Consider the following 17,453-nt stretch of genomic DNA (forward strand, 5'->3'; position numbering starts at 1 on the left):
TTAATGGTTAATGGGGCCTGGACGGCACCACTACCTTAATGGTTAGAGGGCCTGGGCGGGGCACCACTACCTTAATGGTTAGAGTGGTAGGCCTGGGCGGCACCACTACCTAATGGTTAGAGAGGCTCCAGGCGGCACCACTACCTTAATGGTTAGAGGGGCCTGGGCGGCACCACTACCTTAATGGTTAGAGGGCCTGGGCGGCACCACTACCTTAATGGTTAGAGGCCTGGGCGGCACCACTACCTTCATGGTTAGAGGCCTGGGCGGCACCACTACCTTAATGGTTACTACCTTTCATGGCTAGAAGCCCGGGCGGCACCACTACCTTAATGGTTAGAGGCCTGGGCGGCACCACTACCTTCATGGTTAAAGGGCCTGGGCGGCACCACTACCTTCATGGTTAAAGGGCCTGGGCGGCACCACTACCTTCATGGTTAGAGGGCCTGGGCGGCACCACTACCTTAATGGTTAGAGGGCCTGGGCGGCACCACTACCTTAGTGGTTAAAGGGCCTGGGTAGTCCCACAGGGCGGCACACGATTGGCCCAGTGTCGTCCGGGTTAGGGGAGGGTTTGGACAGGGTAGGCCGTCATTGTAAATAATAATGTATTGAAGAGTCATTACATCTAATTGCATGATATTAAAAAACAAACTAGAGTGGGTACTTTGAAAAACACAGACATTAAAAACAAAAACTAGATTGGATCCTTGGAGAAAATGTCATAAATACAACTCCTGATTATAATGAAAATCAAGAGAGATGTGTTTCTTACCGATCTGGACTGTTGTGTCGGGAAGGGAAGGAAATGTCCAGGTGGAGGGAGGTGAGGGGGGTGGTGAGAGAGGTGGGGAGGGGGGAGGAGGAAAGGAGGATCATTGGAGAGGAGGGAGGGAAAGGAGTAGGGCACAGGTAAATGCTGCACCGAACACGCCCCCAGCATCTGAGAGAGAGAGAGAGAGAGAGAGAGAGAAAGTGAGGTGTGATACTACTGTGAATGACAATGACATATCTGCAATTAATTATTTCTGCCACCAGGGGACAGCAAACACCAACAAGCATAACAACATCATTACACCAGAGGACAGGAACAAGGAGTGGTGTGATAGCTGACTGGTATCCAGGCTAGACCAAGGAGTGGTATGATAGCCGACTGGTATCCAGACGAGACCAAGGAGTGGAATGATAGCTGACTGGTATCCAGACGAGACCAAGGAGTGGAATGATAGCTGACTGGTATCCAGACGAGACCAAGGAGTGGAATGATAGCTGACTGGTATCCAGACTAGACCAAGGAGTGGTATGATAGCTGACTGGTACCAGACTAGACCAAGGAGTGGTATGATAGCTGACTGGTACCAGACTAGACCAAGGAGTGGTGTGATAGCTGACTGGTACCAGACTAGACCAAGGAGTGGTATGATAGCTGACTGGTACCAGACTAGACCAAGGAGTGGTATGATAGCTGACTGGTACCAGACTAGACCAAGGAGTGGTATGATAGCTGACTGGTATCCAGACTAGACCAAGGAGTGGTATGATAGCTGACTGGTACCAGACTAGACCAAGGAGTGGTATGATAGCTGACTGGTACCAGACTAGACCGAGGAGTGGTATGATAGCTGACTGGTATCCAGACTAGACCAAGGAGTGGTATGATAGCTGACTGGTACCAGACTAGACCAAGGAGTGGTATGATAGCTGACTGGTACCAGACTAGACCAAGGAGTGGAATGATAGCTGACTGGTATCCAGGCTAGACCAAGGAGTGGTATGATAGCTGACTGGTATCCAGGCTAGACCAAGGAGTGGTATGATAGCTGACTGGTACCAGACTAGACCAAGGAGTGGTATGATAGCTGACTGGTATCCAGACTAGACCAAGGAGTGGAATGATAGCTGACTGGTACCAGACTAGACCAAGGAGTGGAATGATAGCTGACTGGTATCCAGACTAGACCAAGGAGTGGTATGATAGCTGACTGGTACCAGACTAGACCAAGGAGTGGTATGATAGCTGACTGGTATCCAGACTAGACCAAGGAGTGGAATGATAGCTGACTGGTACCAGACTAGACCAAGGAGTGGTATGATAGCTGACTGGTATCCAGACTAGACCAAGGAGTGGTATGATAGCTGACTGGTACCAGACTAGACCAAGGAGTGGTATGATAGCTGACTGGTATCCAGACTAGACCAAGGAGTGGTATGATAGCTGACTGGTACCAGACTAGACCAAGGAGTGGAATGATAGCTGACTGGTACCAGACTAGACCGAGGAGTGGTATGATAGCTGACTGGTACCAGACCAGAACCAAGGAGTGGTATGATAGCTGACTGGTACCAGACTAGACCAAGGAGTGGAATGATAGCTGACTGGTACCAGACTAGACCAAGGAGTGGAATGATAGCTGACTGGTATCCAGGCTAGACCAAGGAGTGGAATGATAGCTGACTGGTATCCAGGCTAGACCAAGGAGTGGAATGATAGCTGACTGGTATCCAGGCTAGACCAAGGAGTGGAATGATAGCTGACTGGTATCCAGGCTAGACCAAGGAGTGGAATGATAGCTGACTGGTATCCAGGCTAGACCAAGGAGAGGAATGATAGCTGACTGGTATCCAGGCTAGACCAAGGAGTGGAATGATAGCTCGACAGACTGGTACACAGACTAGACCAAGGAGTGGAATGATAGCTGACCTGGTATCCAGACTAGACCAAGGAGTGGAATGATAGCTAGACAGACTGGTATGATAGCTGACTGGTACCAGACTAGACCAAGGAGTGGAATGATAGGTAGACAGACTGGTACCAGACTAGACATTTGTAGCTGAAATGTTCTAAATGTTGTGGCCTCTTGAACATGACCCAGGAGAACCAATTCAAGGACTGTCGTTAAGACCCAAGGTGCTAGTGTTGTCCTGAAGACCACACACACACACACTACTGTCTCTACTCACAGGGTGGTAGTGTTGTCCTGAAGACCACACACACACACACACACAACTGTCTCTACTCACAGGGTGGTCGTGATGTCCTGAAGACCACACACACACAAACTCTACTGTCTCTACTCACAGGGTGGTAGTGTTGTCCTGAAGACCACACACACACACACTACTGTCTCTACTCACAGGGTGGTAGTGTTGTCCTGAAGACCACACACACACACACTACTGTCTCTACTCACAGGGTGGTAGTGTTGTCCTGAAGACCACACACACACTTCTGTCTCTACTCAGAGGGTGGTAGTGTTGTCCTGAAGACCACACACACTACTGTCTCTACCCACAGGGTGGTAGTGTTGTCCTGAAGACCACACACACACTTCTGTCTCTACTCAGAGGGTGGTAGTGTTGTACTGAAGACCACACACACTACTGTCTCTACTCACAGGGTGGTAGTGTTGTCCTGTACTGAAGACCACACTGCATGCTGGGATCTGTTGTTGAGAAGAACAGACAGGAGGGAGGTGCTGTCCTGTATACAGAGGAGCTACAAGACCATGATGAGAAGGGACAGGAGTCACCGTATAGGAGACTGGGACTGAGGCCTGTTGGAGAGAGAGTTAATATATTAATTTTAAAAATTGCTTTTCTTTAACAAGGAAAGTCAGTTAAGAACAAATTCTTATTTACCATGACGGCCAAACCCGACACGTTGGGCCGCCCTATAAGACCTCTCCCCATTACAATAACCAGGAGGTTAGCATTTTATATCATAACCCCTCCAAGACATGCTAACCTCTCACCATTATAATAACCAGGGAGATTAGCATTTTATATCATAACCCCCCAAGACATGGTAACCTCTCACCATTATAATAACCAGGAGATTAGCATTTTATATCATAACCCCTCAAGACATGCTAACTCTCACCATTATAATAACCAGGGAGGTTAGCATTTTATATCATAACCCCCTCAAGACATGCTAACCTCTCACCATTATAATAACCAGGGAGGTTAGCATTTTATATCATAACCCCTCAAGACATGCTAACCTCTCACCATTATAATAACCAGGAGGTTAGCATTTTATATCATAACCCCCTCAAGACATGCTAACCTCTCACCATTATAATAACCAGGAGGTTAGCATTTTATATCATAACCCCCTCAAGACATGCTAACCTCTCACCATTATAATAACCAGGGAGGTTAGCATTTTATATCATAACCCCCTCAAGACATGCTAACCTCTCACCATTATAATAACCAATGAGGTTAGCATTTTATATCATAACCCCCTCAAGACATGCTAAACTCTCACCATATAATAACCAGGGAGGTTAGCATTTTATATCATAACCCCCTCAAGACATGCTAACCTCTCACCATTATAATAACCAGGAGGTTAGCATTTTATATCATAACCCCCCTCAAGACATGCTAACCTCTCACCATTATAATAACCAGGGAGGTTAGCATTTTATATCATAACCCCTCAAGACATGCTAACCTCTCACCATTATAATAACCAGGAGGTTAGCATTTTATATCATAACCCCTCAAGACATGCTAACCTCTCACCATTATAATAACCAGGAGGTTAGCATTTTATATCATAACCCCCTCAAGACATGCTAACCTCTCACCATTATAATAACCAATGAGGTTAGCATTTTATATCATAACCCTCAAGACATCCCTAACCTCTCACCATTTAATATAGGCCCTCCCCAGGGAGGTTAGCATTTTATATCATAGGCCCCTCCCCCTCAAGACATGCTAACCTCTCACCATTATAATAACCAGGGAGTCTAACCTTTTATATCATAACCCTCTCCAAGACATGCTAAGGTCCCCTCCTCCCTCCATTATAATAACCATGTTAATTAGGCCCTTTATATCATCCCTCTCCAAGACATAACCTAGGCCCCCTCCCTCTCCCATTATAATAACCAGGGAGGTTCCCAGTCTAACCTTTTATATCATCCCCCCTCAAGACAGTCTAACCTCTAGGCCACCTCCCTCCCAGTCTAACCAGGGAGGTTAGGCCCCTTCCCTCCCAGTCTAACTCCTCAAACATAGGTCCCCTCCTCTCCCACCATTATAATATACCAATCCTCCCTAGCATTTCCCATATCATAACATGTTAACACAGGCCCCCTCCTCCCTCCCTCTCCCTCCCAACCTGTTAATATAGGCCCCATCCCTCTCCCAGTCTAACCTGTTAATGCTAATATAGGCCCCCCCTCCCTCTCCCAGTCTAACCTGTTAATATAGGCCCCCTCTCCCAGTCTAACCTGTTAATATAGGCCCCCTCCTCCCTATCCCAGTCTAACCTGTTAATATAGGCCCCTCCCTCTCCCAGTCTAACCTGTTAATATAGGCCCCCTCCCTCCCTCTCCCAGTCTAACCTGTTAATATAGGCCCCTCCCTCTCCCAGTCTAACCTGTTAATATAGGCCCCTCCCTCTCCCAGTCTAACCTGTTAATATAGGCCCCTCCCTCTCCCAGTCTAACCTGTTAATATAGGCCCCTCCCTCTCCCAGTCTAACCTGTTAATATAGGCCCCCCCTCCCCCTCTCCCAGTCTAACCTGTTAATATAGGCCCCCTCCCTCTCCCAGTCTAACCTGTTAATATAGGCCCTCCTCCCTCCCCTCCCAGTCTAACCTGTTAATATAGGCCCCTCCCTCTCCCAGTCTAACCTGTTAATATAGGCCCCCTCCTCCCTCTCCCAGTCTAACCTGTTAATATAGGCCCCCTCCCTCTCCCAGTCTAACCTGTTAATATAGCCCCCCTCCCTCCCTCCCTCTCCCAGTCTAACCTGTTAATATAGGCCCCCTCCCTCTCCCAGTCTAACCTGTTAATATAGGCCCCTCCCTCTCCCAGTCTAACCTGTTAATATAGGCCCCCTCCTCCCTCCCTCTCCCAGTCTAACCTGTTAATATAGGCCCCTCCCTCTCCCAGTCTAACCTGTTAATATAGGTCCCCTCCTCCCTCCCTCTCCCAGTCTAACCTGTTAATATAGGCCCCCTCCTCCTCCCTCTCCCAGTCTAACCTGTTAATATAGGCCCCCTCCTCCCTCCCTCTCCCAGTCTAACCTGTTAATATACCCCCCTCCTCCCTCCCTCCTCCCAGTCTAACCTGTTAATATAGGCCCCCTTCCCTCCCTCCCTCTCCCAGTCTAACCTGTTAATATAGGCCCCCTCTTCCCTCCCTCCCTCTCCCAGTCTAACCTGTTAATATAGGTCCCCTCCTCCCTCCCTCCCTCCCTCTCCCAGTCTAACCTGTTAATATAGGTCCTCCTCCCTCCCTCCCCCTAACCTGTTAATATAGGCCCCTCCTCCCTCCCTCCCTCTCCCAGTCTAACCTGTTAATATAGGCCCCCTCCTCCCTCCCTCCTCTCCCAGTCTAACCTGTTAATATAGGCCCCTCCTCCCTCCCTCTCCCAGTCTAACCTGTTAATATAGGCCCCTCCCTCCCTCTCCCAGTCTAACCTGTTAATATAGGCCCCTCCCTCCCTCTCCCAGTCTAACCTGTTAATATAGGCCCCTCCCTCCCTCTCCCAGTCTAACCTGTTAATATAGGCCCCTCCCTCTCCCAGTCTAACCTGTTCATGAAGGTCCATGACCATGGCTCCTTGCTGCTGTGTGTGGTGGTGAGCAGCTTGATGAGAATGATGGACAGCGGGGTGCAGTAACCGTGGAGACAGGGCAGGGGGGTGGAACGCTCGAGGCTCCTCCACGCCCCCACCGGCAGGGGCTGGGGGCTGGCCGTAGGGGGGAGGAGGGGGGTGAGAGTAGCTCTGGTGGGGGTGAGGGTAGTGGTGGCGGTAGCTTTGGTCCTGGGGGTCCAGTCGGATGGAGGGGGAGGAGGGGAGGGGTGGTGGGGGGGGAGGAGGAGGGGGGAGGTGACGGGGGTGCGGGAGAGACGGCCACGCGGGCGACGCGCTGGAGGACTGGAGGGAAGAGAGAAGTCTTCATCATTCTGATAAGTATCATACATCAACATAATATGTCATCACCATAGTTACAATCATCATCATCTTACTGGTCAATATTGACTAGAGCTCAGCATTCCAAACTGACTGACTGGCTAACTGACTGGCTGGATGGCTAACTGACTGACTGACTGGCTGACTGACTGACTGACTGGCTGGCTGGCTAACTGACTGGCTGGCTAACTGACTGGCTGGTTGGCTAACAGACTGGCTGGCTAACTGACTGGCTGGCTAACAGACTGGCTGGACTGGCTGGCTAACAGACTGGCTGGCTGGCTGGCTGGCTAACAGACTGGCTGGCTGGCTAACTGGCTGGCTGGCTGGCTGGCTAACAGACTGGCTGGCTGGCTGGCTAACAGACTGGCTGGCTGGCTGGCTAACAGACTGGCTGGCTGGCTGGCTGGCTAACAGACTGGCTGGCTGGCTGGCTAACAGACTGGCTGGCTGGCTGGCTAACAGACTGGCTAATTTAACTGGCTATTTAACTGGCTGGGTAACTGGCTGGGTAACTGGCTGGGTAACTGGCTGGGTAACTGGCTGGGTAACTGGCTGGGTAACTGGCTGGGTAACTGGCTGGGTAACTGGCTGGGTAACTGGCTGGGTAACTGGCTGGGTAACTGGCTGTGACTGGCTGGGTGACCGGCTGGGTTAACTGGCTGGGTGACCTGGCTAACTGACTGGCTAACTGACTGGCTAACTGACCGGCTAACTGACTGGCTGGCTAACTGACTGGCTAACTGACTGGCTGGCTAACTGGCTGGCTGGCTAACAGACTGGCTGGCTGGCTACCAGACTGGCTGGCTGGCTAACAGACTGGCTGGCTGGCTGGCTAACAGACTGGCTGGCTGGCTGGCTAACAGACTGGCTGGCTGGCTGGCTAACAGACTGGCTGGCTGGCTAACAGACTGGCTGGCTGGCTGGCTAACAGACTGGCTGGCTGGCTGGCTAACAGACTGGCTGGCTGGCTGGCTAACAGACTGGCTGGCTGGCTGGCTAACAGACTGGCTGGCTAACAGACTGGCTGGCTGGCTGGACTGGCTGGCTAACAGACTGGCTGGCTGGCTGGCTGGCTAACAGACTGGCTGGCTAACAGACTGGCTGGCTGGCTGGCTGGCTAACAGACTGGCTGGCTAACAGACTGGCTGGCTGGCTGGCTGGCTAACTGACTGACTGACTGACTGGCTGGCTAACTGACTGGCTGGCTAACTGACTGGCTGGCTGGCTAACTGACTGGACTGACTGGCTGGCTAACAGACTGGCTGGCTGGCTGGCTGGCTGGCTAACTGACTGGCTAACTGGCTGGCTAACTGACTGGCTGGCTAACAGACTGGCTGGCTAACAGACTGGCTGGCTAACTGGCTGGCTGGCTAACAGACTGGCTGGGCTGGCTGGCTGACTGGCTGGGTGGCTGGCTGGGTGACCGGCTGGCTGGCTGGCTAACTGCTAACTGCTGGCTAACTGGCCACTAACTGGCTGGCTAACTGGACTGGCTAACTGACTGGCTAACTGGCTAACTGACTGGCTAACTGACTGGCTAACTGACTGGCTGGCTAACTGACTGGCTGGCTGGCTGGCTAACTGACTGGCTGGCTGACTGGCTGGCTAACTGACTGGCTGGCTGGCTACCAGACTGGCTGGCTGGCTAACAGACTGGCTGGCTGGCTGGCTAACAGACTGGCTGGCTGGCTGGCTAACAGACTGGCTGGCTGGCTGGCTGGCTAACAGACTGGCTGGCTAACAGGGGCTGGCTGGCTAACTGAGGCTGGCTGGCTAACTGACTGGCTGGCTGGCTCCCACGGCCTGGCTGGCTGGAAGGGGTTGGGCTGGCTAACTGACTGGCTGGCTGGAACCAGCACTGACTGGCTGGCTAACTGACTGGCTAACTGACTGACTGGCTAACTGGCTGGCTAACTGACTGGCTAACTGACTGGCTAACTGACTGGCTAACTGACTGGCTAACTGACTGGCTGGCTAACTGGCTGGCTGGCTCACTGGCTGGCTGGCTCACTGGCTGGCTGGAGGGCTCACTGGCTGGCTGGCTGGCTCACTGGCTGGCTGGCTGGCTCACTGGCTGGCTGGCTCACTGGCTGGCTGGCTGACTGGCTGGCTGGCTGACTGACAACTGACTGGCTGGCTGACTGGCTGGCTGACTGGCTGGCTGACTGGCTGGCTGGCTAACTGTTGCTGGCTGGCTAACTGACTGGCTGGCTAACTGACTGGCTAACAGACGAACAAAGTACCCAAGCTAAAGAGCCCAGTACCAGGTGAGGTCTCTTACCTGTGTCTGTGTCTGACAGGTGTATGGCAGCCTCCTGGTGGTAATGGGGGTGGGGGTTAGGGGGAGGTCTAACACAGGGGCAGGCCACGGCCTCATTGGTGGAGAGGGGTTGGAGGGTGGGGCCACCGTGGAGAGATCCACACTGATTGGCCAGATAGTCTCTGACCGCTTTGGGACTGGGGCTGTCCTCATTCTGTTGGAAGGGATGGGAAGAAAATGGCCCTACTCTAGCGAGGAGGAGGGGGAGGAGCGAGGAGGAGGGGGAGAGAGCGAGGAGGAGGGGAGGAGGAGGGATAAACCAAGGTTAGTTTCACATACCACCTATAACTCCATCATGAATCAATAGAGATGTAGCAGACCCTCTGATTAACAGTCCATACTGCTCATTAACACACAGGCCCTACTCTACTACCCCCATTAACACACAGGCCCTACTCTACCCCCATTAACACACAGGCCCTACTCTACTACCCCCATTAACACACAGGCCCTACTCTACTACCCCCATTAACACACTTGCCCTACTCTACCCCCCCATCTAACACATATTGTTGCCCTAACACACAACCCCCATTAACACACAGGCCCTACTCTACTACCCCCATTAACACACAGGCCCTACTCTACTACCCCATTAACACACAGGCCCTACTCTACTACCCCCATTAACACACAGGCCCTACTCTACTACCCCCATTAACACACAGGCCCTACTCTACTACCCCCATTAACACACAGGCCCTACTCTACTACCCCCATTAACACACAGGCCCTACTCTACTACCCCCATTAACACACAGGCCCTACTCTACTACCCCCATTAACACACAGGCCCTACTCTACTACCCCATTAACACACAGGCCCTACTCTACTACCCCCATTAACACACAGGCCCTACTCTACTACCCCCATTAACACACAGGCCCTACTCTACTACCCCCATTAACACACAGGCCCTACTCTACTACCCCCATTAACACACAGGCCCTACTCTACCCCCATTACACACAGGCCCTACTCTACCCCCATTAACACACAGGCCCTACTCTACCCCCATATTGTGACTCATGGCATTTCCTCTGAGACATGAATACAGGCCCTATTCTACCCCCATATTGTGACTCATGGCATTTCCTCTGAGACATGAATACAGGCCCTATTCTACCCCCATATTGTGACTCATGGCATTTCCTCTGAGACATGAATACAGGCCCTATTCTACCCCCATATTGTGACTCATGGCATTTCCTCTGAGACATGAATACAGGCCCTATTCTACCCCCCATATTGTGACTCATGGCATTTCCTCTGAGACATGAATACAGGCCCATAGCAGAGTCGTCTCCAGTTGAGATGCAGTGAGACATTCGTTCACAGGTTGACACACACACACACACACACACAAAAAATATTCTTCAACACACCTATTTTTCAGAGGCAATTGACGAGACTGTAACTGACTAAATAGACCCCCAAAAACTAGAACTAAAAAGGAAAAATTACTTTTTAACTAAAACAAAGTAAATTATCTGACTAAAATTTGCTATTTGTGCAATCTGGTGACAACAAATCATTGATGCTAACAAGGCTCACACACCATGGCTACCGATGATGTTACCTAATGCTACCTAGCTGGCTGCAACCTATCAGACCACTACTGGTGATGCTACTTAATGCTAGCTAGCTGAAACCTATCACACCACTACTGGTGACGCTGCTTAATGCTACCTAGCTGGCTACAACCTATCAGACCACTACTGATGATGTTACCTAATGCTACCTAGCTGGCTGCAACCTATCAGACCACTACTGATGATGCTAATTAATGCTAGCTGGCTGCAACCTATCAGACCACTACTGGTGACGCTGCTTAATGCTACCGAGCTGGCTGCAACCTATCAGACCACTACTGGTGATGCTACTTAATGCTAGCTCGCTGCAACCTATCAGACCACTACTGGTGACGCTGCTTAATGCTACCTAGCTGGCTGCAACCTATCAGACCACTACTGGTGATGCTACTTAATGCTAGCTCGCTGCAACCTATCAGACCACTACTGGTGACGCTGCTTAATGCTACCGAGCTGGCTGCAACCTATCAGACCACTACTGGTGACGCTGCTTAATGCTACCGAGCTGGCTGCAACCTATCAGACCACTACTGGTGACCACTACTGGTGACGCTGCTTAATGCTACCGAGCTGGCTGCAACCTATCGGACCACTACTGGTGATGCTACTTAATGCTAGCTCGCTGCAACCAATCAGACCACTACTGGTGACGCTGCTTAATGCTACCTAGCTGGCTGCAACCCATCAGACCACTACTGGTGATGCTACTTAATGCTAGCGGGCTGCAACCTATCAGACCACTACTGATGATGCTACTTAATGCTAGCGGGCTGCAACCTATCAGACCACTACTGATGATGCTGCTTAATGCTACCTAGCTGGCTGCAACCTATCAGACAACTACTGGTGATGCTACTTAATGCTAGCTAGCTCGCTGCAACCTATCAGACCACTACTGTGATGATGCTACTTAATGCTAGCTGGCTGCAACCTATCAGACCACTACTGATGATGCTGCTTAATGCTACCTAGCTGTCTGCAACCTATCAGACCACTACTGGTGACACTGCTTAATGCTACCTAGCTGGCTGCAACCTATCAGACCACTACTGATGATGCTACTTAATGCTAGCTAGCTGGCTGCAACCTATCAGACCACTACTGGTGACGCTGCTTAATGCTACCTAGCTGGCTGCAACCTATCAGACCACTACTGGTGATGCTACTTAATGCTAGCTAGCTGGCTGCAACCTATCAGACCACTACTGATGATGCTACTCAATGCTAGCTGGCTGCAACCTATCAGACCACTACTGATGATGCTGCTTAATGCTACCTAGCTGTCTGCAACCTATCAGACCACTAATGGTGATGCTACTTAATGCTAGCTAGCTGGCTGCAACCTATCAGACCACTACTGATGATGCTACTTAATGCTAGCTGGCTGCAACCTATCAGACCACTACTGGTGACGCTAGCTTAATGCCACCTGGTGAGCTGCTAGCTAGCTGGCTGCAACCTATCAGACCACTACTGGTGACGCTGCTTAATGCTAGCTAGCTCGCTGCAACCTATCAGACCACTACTGGTGATGCTACTTAATGCTAGCTGGCTGCAACCTATCAGACCACTACTGGTGATGCTACTTAATGCTAGCTGGCTGCTCAGACCACTACTGATGATGGCTGCAACCCATCAGACCACTACTGGTGATGCTACTTAATGCTAGCTAGCTGGCTGCTAATGAACCCATCAGACCACTACTGGTGATGCTACTTAATGCTAGCTAGCTGCAACCTATCAGACCACTACTGGTGATGCTACTTAATGCTAGCTGGCTGCATGACCTATCAGACCACTACTGGTGACGCTGCTTAATGCTACTAATGATGCTAGCTAGCGGGCTGCAACCTATCAGACCACTACTGGTGATGCTGCTTAATGCTAGCTGGCTGCAACCTATCAGACCACTACTGGTGATGCTACTTAATGCTAGCTGGCTGCAACCTATCAGACCACTACTGATGATGCTACTTAATGCTAGCTGGCTGCAACCTATCAGACCACTACTGATGATGCTACTTAATGCTAGCTGGCTGCAACCTATCAGACCACTACTGATGATGCTACTTAATGCTAGCTGGCTGCAACCTATCAGACCACTACTAATGATGCTACTTAATGCTAGCTGGCTGCAACCTATCGGACCACTACTGATGATGCTACTTAATGCTAGCGGGCTGCAACCTATCAGACCACTACTGATGATGCTACTTAATGCTAGCTGGCTGCAACCTATCAGACCACTACTGATGATGCTACTTAATGCTAGCGGGCTGCAACCTATCAGACCACTACTGGTGATGCTACTCCTGCCACCTACCCTCCAGTACAGATACAGGAGGTGGCAGGTCTCCAGACTGTGACCATTTAGTGACATTTCAAAACCCTTTGACTTGGTTGTGAAAGTTGTATTTGGAAGCCACGGTGTGTGCCTTACCACCAGGGGGAGAGCCACGGTGTGTGCCTTGCCACCAGGGGGAGAGCCACGGTGTGTGCCTTGCCACCAGGGGGAGAGCCACGGTGTGTGCCTTGCCACCAGGGGGAGAGCCACGGCGTGTGCCTTGCCACCAGGGGGAGAGCCACGGCGTGTGCCTTGCCACCAGGGGGAGAGCCACGGCGTGTGCCTTGCCACCAGGGGGAGAGCCACGGCGTGTGCCTTGCCACCAGGGGGAGAGCCACCAGGGGGAGAGTGTGTGCCTTGCCACCAGGGGGAGAGCCACGGTGTGTGCCTTGCCACCAGGGGAGAGCCACGGTGTGTGCCTTGCCACCAGGGGGAGAGCCACGGTGTGTGCCTTGCCACCAGGGGGAGAGCCACGGTGTGTGCCTTGCCACCAGGGGAGAGCCACGGTGTGTGCCTTGCCACCAGGGGGGAGAGCCACGGTGTGTGCCTTGCCACCAGGGGGGAGAGCCACGGTGTGTGCCTTGCCACCAGGGGAGAGCCACGGTGTGTGCCTTGCCACCAGGGGGAGAGCCACGGTGTGTGCCTTGCCACCAGGGGGAGAGCCACGGTGTGTGCCTTGCCACCAGGGGGAGAGCCACGGTGTGTGCCTTGCCACCAGGGGGAGAGCCACGGTGTGTGCCTTGCCACCAGGGGGAGAGCCACGGTGTGTGCCTTGCCACCAGGGGGAGAGCCACGGTGTGTGCCTTGCCACCAGGGGGAGAGCCACGGTGTGTGCCTTGCCACCAGGGGGAGAGCCACGGTGTGTGCCTTGCCACCAGGGGGAGAGCCACGGTGTGTGCCTTGCCACCAGGGGGAGAGCCACGGTGTGTGCCTTGCCACCAGGGGGAGAGCCACGGTGTGTGCCTTGCCACCAGGGGGAGAGCCACGGTGTGTGCCTTGCCACCAGGGGGAGAGCCACGGTGTGTGCCTTGCCACCAGGGGGAGAGCCACGGTGTGTGCCTTGCCACCAGGGGGAGAGCCACGGTGTGTGCCTTGCCACCAGGGGGAGAGCCACGGTGTGTGCCTTGCCACCAGGGGGAGAGCCACGGTGTGTGCCTTGCCACCAGGGGAGAGCCACGGTGTGTGCCTTGCCACCAGGGGAGAGCCACGGTGTGTGCCTTGCCACCAGGGGGAGCCACGGTGTGTGCCTTGCCACCAGGGGAGAGCCACGGGTGTGCCTTGCCACCAGGGGGGGCATGGTGTGTGCCTTACCACCAGGGGAGAGCCATGGTGTGTGCCTTACCACCAGGGGGAGAGCCATGCCACCAGAGGGGGGTGTGTGCCTTGCCACCAGGGGGGGCATGGTGTGTGCCTTGCCACCAGAGGGGGGGCATGGTGTGTGCCTTGCCACCAGAGGGGGGGCATGGTGTGTGCCTTGCCACCAGAGGGGGGGCATGGTGTGTGCCTTGCCACCAGGGGGGAATAGACTGAATCATGATGGTCTCGTCTACTGAGACGTTACAGAACAGAGAGAATAGGAGACAGTGTCCTCAGTAAGTCAGCTTCCATCTTTGACAGAAAGCTTTCAACAGTCACAGCCGATGAGTGACACACACACACACACACGATTGCTAACAGGAAACAGCTGGATCGCAGGCTGCAGACACACACACACCCACAGTCACACCCACAGGATGCAGGCAGGCAGGCAGCTGCCACTGAGCAGCCAGTTTTACAGGCAATAACACACTCAGCATCTGCACTAGTCCATTTCAACTCCTGCTTCAGACTAGCAGACACACAAATTAATAATGAGGGCGAAAGTTAGACACACAAATATCATAAACCCCCCCAAGACATGCTAACGACTCACCATTACAATAACCAGGGAGGTTAGCATTTTATATCATAAACCGCCCCAAGACCGCCCCTCTCACCATGACAATAACCAGGGAGGTCTAGTAGACATGATGCAGCCCAGACTCCCAGGCTCGCAGTGAGTCAGTGGAGTAGACATGATACAGCCCAGACTCCCAGGCTAGCAGTGAGTCAGTGGAGGAGACATGATGTAGCCCAGACTCACAGGCTAGCAGTGAGTTAGTGGAGGAGACATGATGCAGCCCAGACTCCCAGGCTAGCAGTGAGTCAGTGGAGTAGACATGATGCAGCCCAGACTCCCAGGCTAGCAGTGAGTCAGTGGAGGAGACATGATGCAGCCCAGACTCCCAGGCTAGCAGTGAGTCAGTGGAGTAGACATGATGCAGCCCAGACTCCCAGGCTAGCAGTGAGTCAGTGGAGTAGACATGATGCAGCCCAGACTCCCAGGCTAGCAGAGGAGTAGACATGATGCAGCCCAGACTCCCAGGCTAGCAGTGAGTCAGTGGAGTAGACATGATGCAGCCCAGACTCCCAGGCTAGCAGTGAGTCAGTGGAGTAGACATGATGCAGCCCAGACTCCCAGGCTAGCAGTGAGTCAGAGGAGTAGACATGATGCAGCCCAGACTCCCAGGCTAGCAGTGAGTCAGTGGAGTAGACATGATGCAGCCCAGACTCCCAGGCTAGCAGTGAGTTAGTGGAGGAGACATGATGCAGCCCAGACTCCCAGGCTAGCAGTGAGTTAGTGGAGGAGACATGATGCAGCCCAGACTCCCAGGCTAGCACTGAGTTAGTGGAGTAGACATGATGCAGCCCAGACTCCCAGGCTAGCAGTGAGTCAGTGGAGGAGACATGATGCAGCCCAGACTCCCAGGCTAGCACTGAGTCAGCAGAGTAGACATGATGCAGCCCAGACTCCCAGGCTAGCAGTGAGTTAGTGGAGGAGACATGATGCAGCCCCAGACTCCCAGGCTAGCAGAGTAGACATGATGCAGCCCAGACTCCCAGGCTAGCAGTGAGTTAGCGGAGTAGACATGATGCTCTCCAGACTCCCAGGCTAGCAGTGAGTCAGAGGAGTAGACATGATGCAGTCAGACTCCCAAATAGCAGTGAGTCAGCGGAGTAGACATGATGCAGCCCAGACTCCCAGGCTAGCAGAGTTAGTGGAGGAGACATGATGCAGCCCAGACTCCCAGGCTAGCAGTGAGTCAGTGGAGTAGACATGATGCAGCCCAGACTCCCAGGCTAGCAGTGAGTTAGTGGAGTAGACATGATGCAGCCCAGACTCCCAGGCTAGCACTGAGTTAGTGGAGGAGACATGATGCAGCCCAGACTCCCAGGCTAGCACTGAGTTAGTGGAGGAGACATGATGCAGTCCAGACTCCCAGGCTAGCAGAGGAGAAGACATGATGCAGCCCAGACTCCCAGGCTAGCCTGAGTTACGGAGCAGACATGATGCAGCCCCAGACTCCCAGGCTAGCAGAGGAGAAGACATCATGCAGCTCAGACTCCAGGCTAGCAGTGAGTTAGTGGAGTAGACATGATGCAGCCCAGACTCCCAGGCTAGCAGTGAGTTAGTGGAGGAGACATGATGCAGCCCAGACTCCCAGGCTAGCACTGAGTTAGCGGAGTAGACATGATGCAGCCCAGACTCCCAGGCTAGCAGTGAGTCAGTGGAGTAGACATGATGCAGCCCAGACTCCCAGACTAGCAGTGAGTCAGTTGAGTAGACATGATGCAGCCCAGACTCCCAGGCTAGCAGTGGAGCAGACAGGGTGGTTTATAATAGGAGAACCCCAGACCCACCCACCACCCTAGGCACAGAGACCCCTTACACACACACCTAGACTTCCCCCCCACACACCTCCCTACCCCTTACACACCCCACCTCCCCATCTCTTGATTTCAAATCTATGTATTATCCTGACCACCATTCCTCCCTTCCTGCCCTCCTCAGAAAGCAGCACCCTCCACACACATCCCAGAGGAATGTACTCCTGACAGTGTCTCTCCCCACCATGAGGTCATATCTGTAAACAGGAGCTGTTGGAGCACGATATCATGACTCTGTGTGTGTGTGTGTGTGTGTGTGTGTGTATATCTCACCTTGTCACCCTCTCCACAGGCATGGTCAGGATGGCTCCCTCCCTACGGCTCCTAGACACAGATACCATCATTACTACAGACCCTGGTTCAAATCCAGGCTGAATCACAACCGGCTGTGATTGGGAATCCCATAGGGCGTGCGCACAATTGGCCCGGTGTCGTCCGGGTTAGGCCGTCTGAGTAAATAAGAATGTGTTATTAACGGACTTGCCTAGTTAAATAAAATAAAA

General features: G+C 52.8%; 1 long non-coding RNA gene across 1 annotated transcript; it reads right to left on the bottom strand.

Moving 5' to 3' along the window:
* Positions 1-758: 758 nt before the first annotated feature.
* LOC127920394 (uncharacterized) lies at positions 759-6,806 on the bottom strand. Its single transcript, XR_008106144.1, has 3 exons — positions 6,560-6,806; positions 3,396-3,554; positions 759-943 (listed from the first exon to the last, which is right to left on the bottom strand). It is a non-coding gene; the product is annotated as an uncharacterized LOC127920394 (long non-coding RNA).
* Between the last annotated feature and the right edge of the window lie 10,647 nt (positions 6,807-17,453).

This window comes from Oncorhynchus keta, unplaced genomic scaffold (genome assembly GCF_023373465.1).
Source record: "Oncorhynchus keta strain PuntledgeMale-10-30-2019 unplaced genomic scaffold, Oket_V2 Un_contig_19304_pilon_pilon, whole genome shotgun sequence".
NCBI classification, from domain to species: Eukaryota; Metazoa; Chordata; class Actinopteri; order Salmoniformes; family Salmonidae; genus Oncorhynchus; species Oncorhynchus keta.